This window comes from Coregonus lavaretus, assembly GCF_964263955.1.
Source record: "Coregonus lavaretus genome assembly, chromosome: 17".
In the NCBI taxonomy this organism is placed as follows: Eukaryota; Metazoa; Chordata; class Actinopteri; order Salmoniformes; family Salmonidae; genus Coregonus; species Coregonus lavaretus.
This window is the reverse complement of record NC_140004.1, coordinates 26,484,856-26,499,978: the sequence shown is the minus strand read 5'-3', so window position 1 is coordinate 26,499,978 and position 15,123 is coordinate 26,484,856. Positions and strand designations below refer to the sequence as shown.

Genomic DNA, 15,123 nt, shown 5'->3' with positions numbered 1-15,123 from the left:
TCTTCCTCAGTGTCTGATGAGCTCATGACTGAGTCTACTGAGTCTCCATCCTGCAACAAAGAGGATGATCAAACCACAGAGCCCCTGCCTTTACACAACATAGATGAATCACCCAGCGCTATCACTGTCACTGAGATTCCTCCACCAAAACCAGAAAATACCACTGCGGGGAAAACAACACCCAGTCTATGCACCTCAGAGGCCTTGCATTCTGAGTCTATGGAGGAGGCTAAGACCATGAAGGACCCTCCTCAAATAACACACATCCCAGTTGTAGTGATAGAGACTGCCTCAGCCTCGGTAGGAACTGGGATGGCTCTATCAGAAGAAAGCCAAGAGAGTATGGATAATCAGAGCAAAGATGAGAAGCTTCAGTCTCAAGATGTGACTTTAAAAATAGAGCCTGTGTCACAGCAAGTTACAGAGAGCACCACTGCAGTCCACTCTGACGAAAAGTCTACCCAGGACAAGGACCAAACTGTCTCAGAGAGCGACAAACAACAGGATACTCCTAAATCGAGGCCTGTCTCTGAACTTATAAAGGAGAACATTCTACTACAAGAAAAGCTGAAGCATCCGGATTTGACAAAGTCATTGGAAGCAAAACCTGATGGAGTTTCGGAGCAAGCCCAGTCTGTGAAGGTGGCTCAAATTTTGGCGGCTTTTGACTCCCCCAAGAAATCCCCAGAGAAGGCACTGGAGAGGAAACCATCTGTGAGAAAAGGTAGGAGCTTTACAAGTTATCATCTGAAATGTGCATTATGTGACATAGCCTACTGTAAGTGGGGATTAATTAAAGATAACAGGGCACCATGTGCATGAATCAGAAACTAGTATATTTGAATAATTTGTATGCTGAAAGTATTTGGTAATCACAGGCTTTTCTGTTTTAACTTAGTTTTGTGATTTATCCCAATCACCTCCAAATCTACCTTCATCTAGTGGGCCTAAACAACAAGGCTCAGGGAAAACATTTGGTGGCTGATAGGGCAGATGCAGCCGCTATTTGTATTACAGTTGTAGAATGTGGCTTATTCCACTACATGTGGATTTGTAAAATGATGCCATCTTGTGGCAAGCAGAATAAACAAATTCCTGAGGTAGATTTTGTTCTCAATTTACGTTCTATTTAATCTATTAGCTAAAATACCTCTAAACAACATTTGTCAACAGCTTTAGAGGAGGCGGTTACAGCAACACACTACAGTACACTGCCCTCTTGCCTTTAACTGAGTCTGGATGATATTTGCATATGTACAGTCAGAATATATTTTCGGCCTACCTCTGCTGGCCCTGGGACATGACTTTTTATAAGGGACAGTGCACCAACCACTCCCATGTCTTCAAGTTGTACACATCTGTTATTAGAAGAAATAGAGGGGGATTATGTCAGTGGTTATTGCTCTTCAAATTTCAGATTTTCCAGGCGTTCACATTTATGACATTGTAATAATATACAGTAGATGTGTTATTATATAGAAAAAACTATTGGATTTCCTTTTTATGTTATTCATTATAACACACTATTTATCATCACATTAACAATTACATATTGGAGGCATGTGTCTTGCTCGCTGACCCAGCTCTAACGGTGATTGTGATTGGTGGCCTTGGCTGCTGCTCATCTATTCCAAACATGCCTGGTCAAGCAATAACTGAGGCGGGGAATGGAGATAGGGGAGGGCGTTGCGTCCGGTGCAGCAGTGACAGAGGAAAAGAGAGCGCAAGCGAGTTGTCAGCGGTGGATTCAATTGGATAAACGTCGACAGTCCTATTTTAGATAATTCAGCAGTCAGGGATATTTGTACTTTGATCTGGAAGGTAAGTCTTGTTGCTTTATCTTTACTAATATTGTACACACAGTTAGCGACATTCCGACTTGGTTATTGTATTAAACTGTGCGGTCTGTGCTTTAGTAAGCGAGGCACAACTTGCTTGAATTCAATGAGGAAAGCTACAGTTAATTGGGATTGCCAAGTTTTCAACGCCAATTAGTTAGTTACCTAGCTAAGTTAGGTAGCTAACTAGCTACCTTTTTTTTTTGCCTCTAATACTTATGATATCCATTAGCTGACTAGCTAACCACCATGCGGATGAATGGCCAGTCCAGCAGCAGCCAGTTGGGGTGGGGTATTATTCCACGACAATGTAATCGTATCTGATGAACCGAACTAACCTGTGGTTCCAGCTAAAAAGAAGAGGATGGGGTTATGTAATTTAGCCTCAAACTGAACAAAAGTAGATACTATTAGGTAACTAGCTAGTTAGTTAACTGGGAACTATTGATTCAGACAGCTGAGCTTCATTCATCTTTCAGCTTTACAATGTCTGCTGGGTGATGATGTTTGCAACAACTCAAATTCCCTGACAAAAGCACATCTTGTCACCACAACACATCTGCGCTACTACTGGCACAGCTATGTTTCAAACATCGATTGGATTAAATTAATTGTATAAAAATATATTCTAGTGTGACCATAAAGACGTTATGCGTCCCCCTTTGTATCTAACATCGCCCATAAACATTTCGGTATGGCTTTGCTCTCTAACCGAGGTGATGGGTCACCGTGAATGGACCTGTATAATGCCAACCTACTTAAAGCTGTCACTGTGGCTTGGCTAGATGTATTAAACAGCCATAGCTTTAATCAGCCTTTACACTTTTCAGGCTGTTAAAAAATAGCATTTAACCTTGATTTTACTTGATGGGTTTTGGTTTTCAGACCAAAAGGATTAGCCTATTATTAGCCTCGATCACCCCCCAGAACTATTTGCATAGAATTGTGTTTGCATAAGCAGCTTGGGAGTTCCCTTCCATTGGAGAGTGAGTGAGTGAGTCGTTGTGGGTGCAGGTCATAGCTAGTTGTCAGTCTGACCAGAGGGGCACATGTTAACACCACAGTCATGTTTGGTCTGGATGTCAGGACACATCACCCTCTGGCAGTCAGGTTGGCTGGCCACTCAGACAGCACCACTGTTAACTCAGAAGTCACCCCCTGCCTCCCATGGCTCGGCTGGGAGAGGAAGTGGGTCAGAATGCAGAGGGAAATTAAGCGTGAGATGCAAGGAAGTGTTAGGCTACAGAGGATGCAGCGAGATGGAGTGGGGTTTGGCGATGGTGAGTCCTCGCACCCCCCCTCCAACCGCATTTGTATAAATGGATTCCAAGATGAAGGTCCTTAGGAAATTCAGGGGAACACAACAAGAACGTGCACATTTTCAGGTAGCATTTCTGCCTGATGGTAACTCTGATTGCATACCTCAGTTCATGTCTCACATTCTTGAGTTTGTGTCAGGTCCTGTCTGTGCAAGGTGGTGCTATCTGAGGCCACATCACCAAAGTGAAGGATGTATGTCTTCTCCTGAGACTCCTCTACAGGGAAATAAAATTATGCAACTTTAAATTGGATTTTGATAATGATTTGGAGTAGGCCTACACACCAGCAACTGGTTTATTCAACCAATTATTTTCTGCCCAGTGGAGGTATCGAGAAACCATCACACAAACTTGCACATGTGCTCTGAGTTCTTGCTGGTTGTATCACACCCAGTTCTTGCTGGTATTATCACACCCAACACCATTAGTCTCTTTTTTTTATTAGGGCTAGTAGGCACTAGTACCCTTGGTGCTGGAAACATGACCCATCGTGGAAAGGTGTTCGTGTCTTGCCAACAGTATCCACCTCTCCTCATTTTTGGGAAGCCAAGTGTAATGGTATTTTGGCCAGCCGCATTTCCTTTGCCCTGTTTTGTGTTTGTGCTCCCAAACCTGCTCTGAAGTTTCAGCAGTTACAAACCAACGTGATTTCTTCCCGTCATTTTTTCCCCACCCACGGCTCACATCTGGTGAAATGGGCCATGGCTGGCTGGACGACGGCTCAGTGTGGGAGGAGGACCTGACTGACCATGTCAGAACGAGGGTGAGATTGTTTGTGACAGACAGACATAGGACTGCACAGGCCTAGTTGAGGTTGAGACCAAGATGTCATGTGATGTGTGTCGTCTGTCTGTCTGTAGATGCAACTCATTTGGGAAGTGGCCAGGAGCATGCTCTGATCTGATGAGCACACCATTCAACATGATTTCTCTGGCAGTGGATTCATCTGGTCAATAATTATTTTTTCATCACAACTATCGCACACACTTTTTGTTTAGACTTTCCCATTTAGTGGGTTTTATTGTCTTGGTGGATATAAAACAACAGAACCTCTCACCTTAAACTCCTGTGCTGTGTGTCCTAAGTTGTCTGCCTAAAGCCTGTCCTGATTTAAGTAGCTTTATAGGGTTGGGGGAGTGGGCTTTCTCAAGTCTTGGAATTAAGTTGGATAAGTACACGTGTAGACGAAGGTCCTCCTTTGAGACAGTTGACATTTTATTCTTCTAGTTTAGGCTAGTCCCTGTCAGATCCTGACCTTCCAGTTTAAGAACAAGGTGAAATAGTGAATGCTGCTGTACCTCATCCTCATTGGACATTTGATGTGCCGTTTGAATGTTGTTGAAATGTCTGGTCTGGTTCGTCTGAGCAAGATAGATAGATGGATAAATACAGTGCCTTCGGAGAGTATTCAGACCCCATGACTTTTTCCACATTTTGTTACGTTACAGCCTTATTCTAAAATGGATTAAATAACAGAAAATCCTCAGCAATCTACACACAATCCCCCATAATGACAGTGAAAACAGGTTGAATGGGAGAAACTCCCCAAATACAGGTGTGCCAAGCTTGTAGCGTCATACACAGGAATACTCAAGGCTGTAATCGCTGCCAAAGGTGCTTCAACAAAGTACTGAGTAAAGGCTCTGAATAATTATAAAAAACTGTTTTTGCTTTGTCATTATGGGGTATTGTGCGTAGATTGAGGGGGAAAAAACAATTTAATCAATTTTAGAAGAAGGCTGTAATGTAACAAAATGTGGAAAAAGTCAAGGTCTGAATACTTTTCCCGAATGCACTGTAGATGGATGAATAGGGAAATAAGTGGATCAGTTCCAGTGGATTGTCTTGTTACACTGACTGTCTGTATTTTGGAGGATACAGTCTTCTTGGCCCTTGAGCGCGTAGTCCCAAGTTTGTAAAACAATACAACATTCCATTGAACTGTGCTGCTGACATTGTGCCCTCGTGGTATTTTACAAAGAGCAGAGCACAGACCACATGGTCACCCAGGAACAGAGAGGGGTGAAAAAACAGCACCTTATCTCATTGTTGAGAAAAGCAGTGGAATGTAGCTGGAATTTGATTACAATGGTACACTGTGGATTTGGTTACAGGAAGGGGATTTAGGTGGCGTCTCTATGCGTTCTGAGTGACAAAAGGCAAAGTCTGCCAGTGCATGGAGAGCATTGAGGCGACAGTACAGAAAGAAAAGCCTTGGGACAACATAGATGCCAGACACTGGGGGGGAGGGAAAGGGGGCCTCCACTCCAGAGTGGTGGTTTGTGTTGATGGGCTATGGAGTTAATCAGTGGCAAGTTATGTAGGGCTACTTCATGTGCACACACTAAGGTTGAATATTTTACATACAGTGGGGAGAATAAGTATTTGATACACTGCTGATTTTGCAGGTTTTCCTACTTACAAAGCATGTAGAGGTCTGTAATTTTTATCATAGGTACACTTCAACTGTGAGAGGCGGAATCTAAAACAAAAATCCAGATAATCACATTGTATGATGTATGATTTTTAAGTAATTAATTTGCATTTTATTGCATGACATAAGTATTTGATACATCAGAAAAGCAGAACTTAATATTTGGTACAGAAACCTTTGTTTGCAATTACAGACATCATACGTTTCCTGTAGGTCTTGACCAGGTTTGCACACACTGCATCAGGGATTTTGGCCCACTCCTCCATACAGACCTTCTCCAGATCCTTCAGGTTTCGGGGCTGTCGCTGGGCAATACGGACTTTCAGCTCCCTCCAAAGATTTTCTATTGGGTTCAGGTCTGGAGACTGGCTAGACCACTCCAGGACCTTGAAATGCTTCTTATGGAGCCACTCCTTAGTTGCCCTGGCTGTGTGTTTCGGGTCGTTGTCATGCTGGAAGACCCAGCCACGACCCATCTTCAATGCTCTTACTGAGGGAAGGAGGTTGTTGGCCAAGATCTCGCGATACATGGCCCCATCCATCCTCCCCTCAATACGGTGCAGTCGTCCTGTCCCCTTTGCAGAAAAGCATCCCCAAAGAATTATGTTTCCACCTCCATGCTTCACGGTTGGGATGGTGTTCTTGGAGTTGTACTCATCCTTCTTCTTCCTCCAAACATGGCGAGTGGAGTTTAGACCAAAAAGCTATATTTTTGTCTCATCAGACCACATGACCTTCTCCCATTCCTCCTCTGGTTCATCCAGATGGTCATTGGCAAACTTCAGACAGGCCTGGACATGCGCTGGCTTGAGCAGGGGGACCTTGCGTGCGCTGCAGGATTTTAATCCATGACGCCGTACTGTGTTACTAATGGTTTTCTTTGAGACTGTGGTCCCAGCTCTCTTCAGGTCATTGACCAGGTCCTGCCGTGTAGTTCTGGGCTGATCCCTCACCTTCCTCATGATCATTGATGCCCCACGAGGTGAGATCTTGCATGGAGCCCCAGACCGAGGGTGATTGACCGTCATCTTGAACTTCTTCCATTTTCTAATAATTGCGCCAACAGTTGTTGCCTTCTCACCAAGCTGCTTGCCTATTGTCCTGTAGCCCATCCCAGCCTTGTGCAGGTCTACAATTTTATCTCTGATGTCCTTACACAGCTCTCTGGTCTTGGCCATTTTGGAGAGGTTGGAGTCTGTTTGATTGAGTGTGTGGACAGGTGTCTTTTATACAGGTAACAAGTTCAAACAGGTGCAGTTAATACAGGTAATGAGTGGAGAACAGGAGGGTTCTTAAAGAAAAACTAACAGGTCTGTGAGAGCCGGAATTCTTTCTGGTTGGTAGGTGATCAAATACTTATGTCATGCAATAAAATGCTAATTAATTACTTAAAAATCATACAATGTGATTTTCTGGATTTCAGACCTCTACATGCTTTGTAAGTAGGAAAACCTGCAAAATCGGCAGTGTATCAAATACTTGTTCTCCCCACTGTATGTTCCATCCTGAGAAAAATCACTGTTCTCCTAGGCAACCCGGTATTTCCCACCCAAACCAGAAGTGTTATTTTAAAGCATATAAATGTGTCTGGATTTGATTAGAGCTTTGATCAGCGTGAAAATTCAAGCCTGATGCTACCTGAGCCTTATGGGCCATACATTAAGCTAGAGATATCAGTTTCTTGCATGGGCTGGTCTCAATCCGCCGATATCGCCCTTCCGTATCTGCGGTGGAAGGTGGCAGAGGTAGAGCTGTGTTTGTCAGACCATGAGACATCCCGAAAATCGGTCTTCTCACAAAAACATTTGTGTAGCGACCGACCGGTTTGGCCTATAAGAATAGTATGACCACTGCAATGAAAGATGACTCTCACGAACACGATGGTGTTCTCTGTTTTGCTCTAGGATGCTCACAAGACTTGTCTGAAGTTGGTACAGCCTCTTTTGCCAACTTCTGTCTGTAGCGTCCGAACGGTTTGGGCTACACACTAATATCTGTGGAAAGCTGAGACTCTCACGAACACGATGGTATTCTCCGTTGTGCTCTAGGACAGGGTATCTCAAACTCGGTCCTGGGGCCCCTCCTGGGTGCACGTTTTGGGGTTTTGCCCTAGCACTACACGGCTGATTCAAATAATCAAAGCTTGATGATGAGTTGGTTATTTGAATCAGCTGTGTAGTGCTAGGACAATAACCAAAACGTATACCCATGGGTGGGCTCCAGGACCGAGTTCGGGAAACCCTGCTCTAGGACGCCCACAAGCCTCACAATACTTGTCTGAAGGTCCCTGGTACCAGTTTTTTTTATATGGAAGTGTATATATGGAGATAGTTTAGTACCTAAAATAATGGGATAATTAAATGTAAAATAAAATAGTTTCCTGATCTTTCTTGTATCTCTCAGAGGACAGACACTTCAGAACCAACTTCTTGTAGATTTTTTTTGGAGGGGGACTATCTGTTGGTCCATGCAGTGAATCTGTTATTCAATATGTTTGTATGGGTCCCCCAAAATGTTTTTCATCAAATAATTGTTTACAATTTTATACTTCAAGGGAACTTACAATTACAAATCCAATAGCTAATTGATCCTTGGTATGACCTTAAAACAATTCCATATAGCTTAGTAGAACCCCCGCTTAGACAGGGCTTAGACTCTTATGGGTTAAAGCAACGATATTCAAGTGATGCGGGCAGTTTGGCTACCTAGTGAACTTCATCCTGTCAGTTGAGGAAGCAAAACCTAATATCTGTCAACAAAAGATGCTCTCTCTGCTCAACTTTGTAAATCATCAGTGTCCTCGGGGGCAAATGGCTTTCAATTTACAAAATTACCAAATGGGACATCTTTCATAACTTGGAAAGCACAGACACACAAGTGCTGGTTAAATTCTGACATGTCTGGTGTTTGTAAAACATGGTCAGTGCTCCTTTTCTTCACCTGTTTCTCTGTGCTATTTTATTGGCCACATTTGGAGAAACAATCTTATTTTCAAGTTTTTCTCTCTTTGAGAGTTTAAATCATAGTACCAAGGTGTGGTGTGAATATAGCCTAATGATTGAACAGATTCCGATTTGCTGCTATGTGTTATTGTTATGAAGTGGTGCCATCATGTTTGATAATTTCCTAATTCTCTTTCCTTGGCTGACTATACCCCTCCCCTTCTCCACATAGGGGAGTGTGTTGGTTGTCATTAGTTACCGCAGCCACAAAGTCATAAACCCCGCCTATTTCTACAATTTATCTTCTTAAAATCTGATTTTAAACCTAACCTTAACCACACTACTAATCTTATGCCTAATCCTAAAACCAAAAAGCACGTTTTTGTTTTCAGGAATTGTTATGATTTAGCCTATTTGGACTTTGTGGCTGTGGTAACTAGTGGGAACCGTGTGTTTGTTTGGATTTCCTGGTCAAATCTCACTGAGCTCCCTGCAGTGAGCTATGAAATGGAGTGCTTGATAGCATCAGCACCTGTCTGGTTCCCTAGTAACCACTCTAGTGAGCGGATGGTTAAATGCATTATTTTAAAAAGTCAATTCTATTTGGATTGACATTGTTCACCTTGGCTTTGGTTGACCACCTGCCCATTCTCCATGTACTAGGATTAGCCCCTCCCTTCTTTTAAATTATTAGTGGCTTTCACAGAGACAGGGAGAAGGAGATACACGATGGGACTTTAAAGTGGAGGACATGCTGACCTGATCTGTCGGTGGGTGGAGGGATTGGGATCAGACAGGATACAGCCCTTCCTCATCATTTTCCTGGCTCTTTGTCTGTGTACGATATCCCTTTTACTCAGGATGATTCAGATTGATCAGTGAACTAACCTTTTCCCCCAGATTGATACTATGTTTTCTATTTCCTTGTTTGTATTGTTTTGCAGTGATCCTTGTGGTGCATTGTCAGGGTGGGGCAGTATTACAGTGTGGCAGCCTTCTCATTGACAAACCAGTTTTGGCACTGATAGTCGTAGACAGAATGGGATGGCCATGCTGTAGTAGGCCTAATTGTGATGCATGAACATAACCATGTATAGTGTTAGATTGTCTTCAGCTGAAAGGGAAATAAAAGAAGGCATTCTGTCTCTCTTCGGGCAACTACGAGCTCTCGCTCTCCTCTTTTTTTCACTCTTCGCCTCTCTTTTCAGTAACTGCTTCCCAGCCTTATGTCAGAGCATAACAATGTGCCTTGGTTTAATAAAAGGCAGCAGTCCCCACTCCCCAGCACTCCGCTTCGACTGTTTGGTGGAGAGGAGACCTCTAACCTTCTGTGCTCTCAAGGAAAGTGGGAATGGGCTGAATTCTTCTGTTATCACTGATTACTTCACATGCTGTGCTCAGTCTCGCTCTCTCTCTCTGTCTCGTCATTCTCTTCACTGGTTGTGCTATAATGCACTTTGTGTGGCACTGACACAGGACAGGAGGCCTGCGTGGCCAACTTATAGATACAGTGGGGAGAACAAGTATTTGATATACTGCCGATTTTGCAGGTTTTCCTACTTACAAAGCATGTAGAGGTCTGTAATTTTTATCATAGGTACACTTCAACTGTGAGAGACGTAATCTAAAACGAAAATCCAGAAAATCACTTTTGTATGATTTTTAAGTAATTATTTTACATTTTATTGCATGAGATAAGTATTTGATCACCTACCAACCAGTAAGAATTCCGGCTCTCACAGACCTGTTAGTTTTTCTTTAAGAAGCCCTCCTGTTCTCCACTCATTACCTGTACTAGCTGCATCTGTTTGAACTCGTTACCAGTATAAAGACACCTGTCCACACACTCAATCAGACTCCAACCTCTCCACAATGGCCAAGACCAGAGAGCTGTGTAAGGACATCAGGGATAAAATTGTAGACCTGCACAAGGCTGGGATGGGCTACAGGACAATAGGCAAGCAGCTTGGTGAGAAGGCAACAACTGTTGGCGCAATTATTAGAAAATGGAAGAAGTTCAAGATGATGGTCAATATTATAATAATAATAATAATATAATATGCCATTTAGCAGATGCTTTTATCCAAAGCGACTTACAGTCATGCGTGCATACATTTTTTGTGTATGGGTGGTCCCGGGGATCGAACCCACTACCTTGGCGTTACAAGCGCCGTGCTCTACCAGCTGAGCTACAGAGGACCACGATATCAATCATCCTTGGTCTGGGGCTCCATGCAAGATCTCACCTCGTGGGGCATCAATGATCATGAGGAAGGTGAGGGATCAGCCCAGAACTACAAGGCAGGACCTGGTCAATGACCTGAAGAGAGCTGGGACCACAGTCTCAAAGAAAACCATTAGTAACACACTACGCCGTCATGGATTAAAATCCTGCAGCGCACGCAAGGTCCCCCTGCTCAAGCCAGCGAATGTCCAGGCCCGTCTGAAGTTTGCCAATGACCATCTGGATGATCCAGAGGAGGAATGGGAGAAGGTCATGTGGTCTGATGAGACAAAAATTGAGCTTTTTGGTCTAAATTCCACTCGCCATGTTTGGAGGAAGAAGAAGAATGAGTACAACCCCAAGAACACCATCCCAACCGTGAAGCATGGAGGTGGAAACATCATCCTTTTGGGATGCTTTTCTGCAAAGGGGACAGGACGACTGCACCGTATTGAGTAAGAGCATTGAAGATGGGTCGTGGCTGGGTCTTCCAGCATGACAACGACCCGAAACACACAGCCAGGGCAACTAAGGAGTGGCTCCGTACGAAGCATCTCAAGGTCCTGGAGTGGCCTAGCCAGTCTCCAGACCTGAACCCAATAGAAAATCTTTGGAGGGAGCTGAAAGTCCGTATTGCCCAGCGACAGCCCCGAAACTTGAAGGATCTGGAGAAGGTCTGTATGGAGGAGTGGGCCAAAATCCCTGCTGCAGTGTGTGCAAACCTGGTCAAGACCTACAGGAAACGTATGATCTCTGTAATTGCAAACAAAGGTTTCTGTACCAAATATTAAGTTCTGCTTTTCTGATGTATCAAATACTTATGTCATGCAATAAAATGCAAATTAATTACTTTAATATCATACAATGTGATTTTCTAAATTTTTGTTTTAGATTCCATCTCTCACAGTTGAAGTGTACCTATGATAAAAATTACAGACCTCTACATGCTTTGTAAGTAGGAAACACTGCCGATTTTGCAGGTTATCAAATACTTGTTCTCCCCACTGTAGGTGTGAAGCTCTTTACAGTTGGGATATGCACGGTTATTAGAATATTCAAATATCCAAATGGATGTTAGTATTCGATTACTTGCAAGAGTATTCATTTTTGAGGAAAAAAATATAGGTCTAGTTTAATATATGCTATGTCTAAAAGTAAATTAACATATCTATGTGGCATTGCTACATACAAGGATAGACCATGACATTTAGAAACTTAATAAAATAGGTTTTATGACCGTTTTTATGAGTGCGCCCCATAAAAAAGACGTAGGCCTACCGGTAGCCTACACACTAGCTTACACGCGTGTAGCTTGTTATTGTCGGTCAATCAAAGCTGCGCTACCATGTGTAACAAGTGAAGTGGTAGATTTATATTCAATGCAAAATAGAATTACAATTACAGAATTAAGTTGGCTAAATTAGGAGTAGGCTACAATGATCAACCAACAGGTAGGCTGTTGTTTAATATGAATGGAGATGTTGTAGACAAGGACGGTGGGAGCTCATCAAAATAACCTTGCTAGCCAGCTGGCTAGTGTAGCTGGCTAGTGTAGCTAACTAGTTAGCTTTACATCAATTTGATGCAGTTAAGGCAGACGCTACCAGATGAGATGATAGATAAACTATCGCAGCAACAAGTTTGTATAACTTGTGCGAGTTGGTTTGGCTACTTTTGCTCGCTCGCTCTCCCACTCCGTGTTACGTAGCCAAAAAAACTGCTTGGAGTAGCCCTGGATTGTAAACTGTCATGGTCAAACATATTGATACAACAGTAGCTAAGATGGGGAGAAGTCTGTCCATAATAAAGCGCTGCTCTGCATTCTTAACGGCACTATCAACAAGGCAGTTCCTACAGGCCCTAGTTTTGTCGCGCCTGGACTACTGTTCAGTCGTATGGTCAGGTGCCACAAAGAGGGACTTAAGAAAATTGCAATTGGATGTAAACAGAGGGAAAACATTAATAATATGCAAGTCAATCTCTCCTGGCTCAAGGTGGAGGAGAGATTGATTTCATCACTACTTGTATTTGTGAGAGGTATTGACATGTTGAATGCACCGATTTAACTACTGGCGCACAGCTTGGACACCCATGCATACCCTACAAGACATGCCACCAGAGGTCTCTTCACAGTCCCCAAGTCCAGACTATGGGAGGCGCAGAACTACATAGAGCCATGACTACATGGAACTCTATTCCACATCAGGTAACTGATGCAATCAATCAAATTAGATTTAAAAAACTGATAAAAATACACCTTATGGAACAGTGTGGACTGTGAAGCAACACAAATATATATATATATATATATATATATATATATATATATACATACACACACACACACACACACACACACACACACACACACAGTGAGGGAAAAAAGTATTTGTAACCCTGCTGATTTTGTACGTTTGCCCACTGACAAAGACATGATCAGTCTATAATTTTAATGGTAGGTTTATTTGAACAGTGAGAGACAGAATAACAACAAAAAAATCCAGAAAAACACATGTCAAAAATGTTATAAATTGATTTGCATTTTAATGAGGGAAATAAGTATTTGACCCCTCTGCAAAACATGACTTAGTACTTGGTGCCAAAACCCTTGTTGGCAATCACAGAGGTCAGACGTTTCTTGTAGTTGGCCACCAGGTTTGCACACATCTCAGGAGGGATTTTGTCCCACTCCTCTTTGCAGATCTTCTCCAAGTCATTATGGTTTCGAGGCTGACGTTTGCAACTCGAACCTTCAGCTCCCTCCACAGATTTTCTATGCGATTAAGGTCTGGAGACTGGCTAGGCCACTCCAGGACCTTAATATGCTTCTTCTTGAGCCACTCCTTTGTTGCCTTGGCCGTGTGTTTTGGGTCATTGTCATGCTGGAATACCCATCCACGACCCATTTTCAATGCCCTGGCTGAGGGAAGGAGGTTCTCACCCAAGATTTGACGGTACATGGCCCCGTCCATCGTCCCTTTGATGCTGTGAAGTTGTCCTGTCCCCTTAGCAGAAAAACACCCCCAAAGCATAATGTTTCCACCTCCATGTTTGACGGTGGGGATGGTGTTCTTGGGGTCATAGGCAGCATTCCTCCTCCTCCAAACACGGCGAGTTGAGTTGATGCCAAAGAGCTCGATTTTGGTCTCATCTGACCACAACACTTTCACCCAGTTCTCCTCTGAATCATTCAGATATTCATTGGCAAACTTCAGACGGGCCTGTATATGTGCTTTCTTGAGCAGGGGGACCTTGCGGGCGCTGCAGGATTTCAGTCCTTCACGGCGTAGTGTGTTACCAATTGTTTTCTTGGTGACTATGGTCCCAGCTGCCTTGAGGTAATTGACAAGATCCTCCCGTGTAGTTCTGGGCTGATTCCTCACCGTTCTCATGATCATTGCAATGACTGGAACGAATTGCAAAAATCTTTGAAGCTGGAGACTCTTATCTCCCTCACTAACTTTAAGTATCAGTTGTCAGAGCACCTTACCAATCACTGCACCTGTACATAGCCCATCTGAAATTAGCCCACCCAACTACCTCATCCCTATATTGTTATTTAATTTGCTCATTTGCACCCCAGTATCTCTATTTGCACATCATCTCTTGCACATATATCATTCCAGTGTTAATACTAATTGTAATTATTTTGCACTATAGCCTATTTATTGCCTTACCTCCATAACTTGCTACATTTGCACTGCTTTGCTTTATCTTGGCCAGGTCGCAGTTGTAAATGAGAACTTTTTCTCAACTGGCTTACCTGGTTAAATAAAGGTGAAATACAAATTAAAAAAATTAACTCCGAGGTGAGATCTTGCATGGAGCCCCAGGCCGAGGGAGATTGACAGTTATTTTGTGTTTCTTCCATTTGCGAATAATCGCACCAACTGTTGTCACCTTCTCACCAAGCTGCTTCGCGATGGTCTTGTAGCCCATTCCAGCCTTGTGTAGGTCTACAATATTGTCCCTGACATCCTTGGAGAGCTCTTTGGTCTTGGCCATGGTGGAGAGTTTGGAATCTGAATGATTGATTGCTTCTGTGGACCGGTGTCTTTTATACAGGTAACAAGCTGAGATTAGGAACACTCCCTTTAAGAGTGTGCTCCTAATCTCAGCTCTCTACCTGTATAAAAGACACCTGGGAGCCAGAAATCTTCTGATTTGAGAGGGGGTCAAATACTTATTTCCCTCATTAAAATGCAAATAAATGTATAACATTTTTGACATCCGTTTTTCTGGATGTTTTTGTTGTTATTCTGTCTCTCACTGTTCAAATAAACCTACCATTAAAATTATAGACTGATCATTTCTTTGTCAGTGGGCAAACGTACAAAATCAGCAGGGGATCAAATACTTTTTTCCC

General features: G+C 43.0%; 1 protein-coding gene across 1 annotated transcript in view; it reads left to right on the top strand.

Moving 5' to 3' along the window:
- Positions 1-1,694: 1,694 nt before the first annotated feature.
- The window catches only part of LOC311144759 (coronin-1C-A-like), a 53,922-nt gene continuing 40,493 nt past the window's right edge, over positions 1,695-15,123 (top strand). The window contains exon 1 of the mRNA XM_084180860.1: positions 1,695-1,821. The gene's annotated coding sequence lies outside the window, so the exon portion shown is untranslated. The remainder of the gene's footprint in view (positions 1,822-15,123) is intronic.